Source organism: Dermacentor silvarum, chromosome 7 (assembly GCF_013339745.2).
Source record: "Dermacentor silvarum isolate Dsil-2018 chromosome 7, BIME_Dsil_1.4, whole genome shotgun sequence".
In the NCBI taxonomy this organism is placed as follows: domain Eukaryota; kingdom Metazoa; phylum Arthropoda; class Arachnida; order Ixodida; family Ixodidae; genus Dermacentor; species Dermacentor silvarum.
In genome coordinates, this window is record NC_051160.1 from 147,256,127 (window position 1) to 147,262,126 (window position 6,000).

The window sequence follows — 6,000 nt, forward strand, 5'->3', positions numbered from 1 at the left end:
GGAAGTGAAAGAATCAGTTACCTATACAAAAAGTGCTCAAATAATTAGCATGTACAGCATACCTGATGAACTCAAGCAGGCTAGATGACTGTCACCAGCCGGTTTTAAAGGGGGTGGCAGTGCATCATCATAAGGTATCATCCTGTTTTCAATTAAACAAACATGAAACAGACCCACTCTTCTGGACTTTTCTCGGACGGCAACATGAATTAAGGCCAAATTTGATAATGTTGTGCCCTGACGGCTGCTAAATAAACCACTCTCAGTTCACGGTGAAAACGCATGTCAAACTCTCTCGTGGGGCAAGATGATCGGGTGGCATCGGTTCTCCCATTGCAATGTTGCGGGAGTGTGGCGCTTCCTGCTGAATTGATGTAGAATAGAGCGCTTTTTAGTTTGCTCAAAGCACCAATAGCTGCTCACAATAGCATCGAGGGTAGCGTAGTTCTGGATATCTGGAAGGTTGAACGCACCGTCCAAATTTCCCTTCATTATGTGTCTAACTTTTGCTATCGACATTCTTTCGCGAAACCAGCGCATCCTCAATTTATTTTGCGTACGATAGACGCCACTGATGTCTGAACTATAGATGCAAATTCTCGTTTCGCAGCTAGCTAACGACCAACGAGCTGTGCAAACAACTAGTGAGCTAGTGAAATCATCCTCATGCGTGCACCAGGAAATGCGGTTCGTCCTTCGTAAGTAAAAATTTATTTGCCGGCACTCACGTTGCATCCGAGCTGCTGTGGCTGCTGACACGTTGTACATGGCTATCCGGTCGTTCACGTTGACGCCATTCATTGCAGGAAACGCTCTGGTGTCCCGAGGATGCGAAGGTGCGATAGTAGTATAGTAAACACGTTTATTTCGATGGTTAAAGGGACCGTTGGGCCGCTGGTGCTCTGTCTGCCCTCTTAACAAGGTCAGGCCTTGACCGCGCCGTCAGCCGCTCTTGATCGGTATTCTCATTGCTGTGTTCATTTCGTCCATTGCGAGCTATTTTTATTGCTTACGCACTGGAAATAGAGACACCCACTTTATGAATCAGTCTGCCACAACGAAGATGTAAGAATTTTCTCAGGGGCTCCGAAAGAATCAGCGATGAAATGTTTTTCTTGAGGCTCTCCCGGACTCATTTTCCACAAGTTTCCCCTCAGCCCGGATCACTCAGGTTTACCTAAATTTTTTTAGCCAAGACTCCTTAAAATCAACTCAACTGGCTCACTAGGTCTACAATTCACTAAAATCTTACTTCTAAAGTTGAACTTACTAGCAATCAGACTCATCATGATAAAATTCAGCTGGGCTCACTCGCACTAAGACTTACCAGATTGAGACTCAAGGAGGCCCACGTGTGCTCGGAAACTCATACTGGGTACGGTTCACACTGATTCGCCGAATTGCCGACTCATACTGTCAAAAAATATAATGTGTAAATGCGTACGCATTTCAATTCTTACCCAGCGAGAAAACTGCCCATGCGTCCGTCCGTCCTTCCCGCAAGGCGATTGGTTTCAAGAAAGAGCCTGCAGCAGCAGGCGACTGTACCGTGACGCTGCCTGTCGCTTCAATGCAAACCAAGCAGCGAGAACACAGCTCTCACAGAGCTCTCAGTACATGCCGCACTGTCCCCGTTTTGCAGATCGCTTTCAAGAATGAACCCGCGCGTCTCTCTTCTACGCCAAGTAAGCGGTGAAAATACAGCGTGCCAAGCAATCAACAGTAGGGATTTAGTCGGCATCGCGCATCGCTTTCAAGATACGGCCCGCCAAGCCGCGACAGACGTAGCCACCGCCGGAGCACAGTTGATCACGGCTCATAATGATTTGACGCGGGTGGATAATGCGCTAAAGAGCGATAACGGCTTATAATGATCCAACCACCAAGATATAGTTCATGTAACAAATCCTACATCTCCCTCGTCATTTTACCCCACGTCCACATCTGCTGCGGGCGATCTATAACACGAGTCAACATTGCTTCTACTTGCCTATTCTACGTTGTCTCCTGCAGGTCTCACTTAGCAGTTCAGTGTTTCAGCCGCGCTTCTCTGGTTCACGATTACTTCGGGGTCGTTCTCGCACTTATACGAAACACACCAGCGTACGACCACATCGTTAGTACGAAATGCTTACGCATTTTTCGGATGCGTAAGCATTACGGATGCCACAGGAGATTCTACGCGAATTTTTCAACTTAAATAGGTGCTCACACACACACTTGCGTCGAATGCCGAGGTTCGTGACTTATTTGGTTCACCAGCTCACAATGAGGATTCAGAGTAAGATCAGAGCTCGCTTGAAAGCGACGTTCACGCTCATATGTGCAACTAACTTTCATTGCCGCGCACTCATTTGCATATATCTCCGCGCAAACTCATATGCAGTGCTTTACACTCAAAATCACGCCCATTCTTACCAACCGGCGCTGACTGTTATTCAAATATGCTGTCACGTGCGTTCATACTGAACGGCACTCATTCATATTCACACTTATACTTCTCATCAGTGGCTCATGCTCGCCCGCTTGGGCAATCACGCTAACTCGTAGGTTTTCCTAGTTCATTGCACTGACCCCTACTGAGCAAATGTTAAAGCGAACGCCTTAAAATTTTCGACCCAGATGGCTCATGGGCCGAAAAATCCGATGTCCTGGCGTTATGGCACCAAAATTCACAGTGCCAGCCAGGCAACATGGCGCCACTAAGGTGCAACCAACAATGATAGAGTTAAAGGACTCGAAACCACGACCTTTGGTAGGTAGTCGAACCCACGACCATTGCTGGGAGGCGACACCACGACCTTTGGTGCTGCTTAAGGCGAAGTTATTAAGGCACAGCTCATTAAGATATCGTTAATTGGGGCACTCGAGTCCCACGACCTTCTGTGGTAATAAAGGCGAATATATTTAAGGTACTCGAAACTACGACCTTTCGCGGGATTCGAATCCTCAACCTCTGATGTTAATAAAGACTATGGTAATTAAGGCAGACTCGCTAACTAATTCACAGTGCCATACGTGAACAATCTCAAATTTACATGGTCTCACTATTTTCACATCTGCTCATAATCACTAGGCTAAAATACACGCACTTGTACCTAAATGCACTAGAGATGATGATAATTTAATGGCATCCCCTTTGAAACGGGGCAGCTACAAATAGTCACCTAGCATGCTTGATTTAATCAGGTATACTATACCTGTTCTTTATCTAGCATTTTTATATGCCTCTCGGTAATGTTTTTCTTTTTTTTCGAAAATTTACCTTGTACTGCTTGCTACCTATGATATTAAGAGATAAGGTCGTATCGATGTCTTCCCTGCATTTTTTTTCACCAGTACTCTAATCGTCTCTTGCTTATCTCTATGGCTGATCGGTTGATGTTTCCTTCCTCGTTAAACCCAAGCGCTTCTGGAAGTTGTACTTTACCTACAGTTCTTGCTGGGTGAATACCGTCGCATTCCATTAGGACGTGCTGAGTGGCCTCTGGATCCTTACTGCAGCATACACATGCCTCATCTAGTTCGGAAAATTTGCTCCGGTATGTTTTGGTCCTTAGGCAACCGTGTCGAGCCTCAAATAGCAAGGCACTGCCCTTTGAGTTATCGTACAAATTTTCCCTTCTAATTTCTTTCTTGTAAATCTGCATGGTTCTTTTTGTTTCCATTCTTTGTATCCAATTCACGGTCTGTATTTCTCTCACTTTCTTTCTGATGACTCCTCGTTGTCTATTTACAGTTTCGATTATCCTGTACTTGGTTGCCAATTTCCTTGACCTCTTCCTTCATTCTGTGTCAACGCTTTTCATGTGCAGGTACTTGTGCACTTTAGCCGCCCATTTATTTTCATGCATGTTCTGAGCCTTTTTTCTAAACTAATTTTGCTCTGTGCTTCTCTGACTTCAAAAGAGGCCCAACCCATGTCAGCCTGCACTGCCTCACTTGAGGTTTTACCGTGGGCTCACAACACTCGACCCTCGGTCAGACACTCGAACCCACGACCTCTGGTGGGAGAAACAATAAGTGGTAACGACACATTTGAATGAAGATGCTGAGTATTTTAATTATTGTCTTGTGAGTGCGTACGCTTTCTTGTTCATCCACTGAAGCTTATGCCAAAGTGACCGTGAACTTTTATTGTAACTTAGCGTCATTTCCCAAGTGCATTTAGGTACAAGTGCGTGTATTTTAGCCTAATGATTATGAGCAGATGTGAAAATAGTGAGACCATGTAAATTTGAGCTTGTTCGTGTATGGCACTGCGAAGTAGTTAGCGAGTCTGTATTAGACAGGTAACTCAGTGTTCTTTCTTTTCAAGTTTGCCAGATTACGTGTTAAGTTGAATCTAGGCGATCTAAAATGAAGCTGAGTGCATAATCGTGAATTCGTTTGTTTCAGAAAGCTCGGGTGACATGAGTCTGCATTGAGACATTCTTTAAACGAACGGTTTATGACCCATGAATCAATGTTTGAAGATGTAAACTTCCCACTTTGTGAATTGTCAATTGAAGTTCGCAAGTGTGACGCCTACCAAAGTTTCTGTTCTTATTTGTATTCCCAGATTTCCCTGCCCGTGTGGTGTGCAAGTCTTTCTGTGCGTATTTTTCTATCGCGCGCCACTTTCGCTTTTTCACTTATGTATCACTAGTGACGATGCAGTGTTCTTTGGGATAGAAACAGGAAATAATAAAAAATATACATCAAGAATAGCACTCGCTGTCTACAAGAGTGTCAACACTTGCCTCCTTTTAAAGACACCTTAAAAAACCTACCTATCGCAAAGTACACCGTATTAACGTTTGTATTTCTGTTTCCAACTGTCGATGTTTACTTTTTACTAGGCGGCAAGACGCTTTGCGTTATTTATATGGTGTCCAACTAAAAGCCTATCTCCTCACTTTTGGTTCAACGTACCCAATTTTGTTTTCGTTGACACCCGCCGTGGTTGCTCAGTCAGCTAAAGCGTTGCGCTGCTGATCACGAGATCGCGAGATTGAATCCCGGCCACGGCAGCCGCATTTCGATGGAGGTGAAATGCAAAAACGCCCGTGCGCTTGTGTTGTAGTGCACGTAAAAAAACTCCAGGTGGTAAAAATTAATCCGAAGCCCTCCATTATGGCGTAGCTCATAATGAGAACTGGTTTTGGCATGTAAAACCCCAGAAAGACGAAGATGAAGAGTTTACACTGAGAAATTAGTATGAGTGCATACTGCTTGAAGATCGGTGTTACATGTTGCTGAATAAGTCAATAAAATAAATGGAACTCATTCAGACTCCGGCATATATTATATTTTATACGGGAAGAACGTACCTTGGAAATTCCAACCATTTTGCGATATGTGTTTTTTTCTCTAATTTTCTGCATGCCAACGTGCGCTACAGGGTATGTCCCATGAGCAGGTGCCCCTCACTGAGCGGCACTTAACATGACTCTGAGCTCATTCAATCTACGACTCATCAAAATTCTATTTAGTGGAGCTCAATCAGACTCAAGGGTCGGTCAGAATTTTAGTGAACCAACGAATGAGCTAGTTTGCCGATCTACGCACTAAAGGCAAACGTGCGCTTTTAAGTTGAATATGGCCCATGATTGCGATTATGATTGCCCTGTCATGGTAGGTAGAATTCATACCTCAATATATGCTTTCTCTTATGCACGCAGTGATCCAAGTGAAACAAGTACTGGAATATCAAAACCGTACAATGAACTGTTCTGTTGTTAAGGATTGAGCAGTGGGAGTATTACGGTGGTAAGCTTTTTTGATTTTTTTTTCTTGCATGGAAAGCTGTAATGAATTTTAATACATGACGACGTATGAACTAAGTGTGCGCTCAGCCCACATAACCGCAAAGAACACTGTAGCTGCGTGGTGTGCACGCGAAGTGCCAAACTTGGTTACCGTAATTCACAGGTATTAAAAGATAGCCGTGCGCTGGGACGTGAAGCAAATTGATAAACTAAATAATTTCTTCCGTATGCATACAAGATATGTGAGTTT

The 6,000-nt window shown here is 44.2% G+C and overlaps 1 long non-coding RNA gene across 1 annotated transcript in view; it reads left to right on the forward strand.

Annotated features, from left to right (window-relative positions):
* Positions 1 to 5,751, forward strand: part of LOC125946577 (uncharacterized) — a 31,025-nt gene extending 25,274 nt beyond the window's left edge. The window contains exon 3 of the long non-coding RNA XR_007467671.1: positions 5,664 to 5,751. This is a non-coding gene — a long non-coding RNA (uncharacterized LOC125946577). The remainder of the gene's footprint in view (positions 1 to 5,663) is intronic.
* The last annotated feature ends 249 nt before the right edge of the window (positions 5,752 to 6,000 follow it).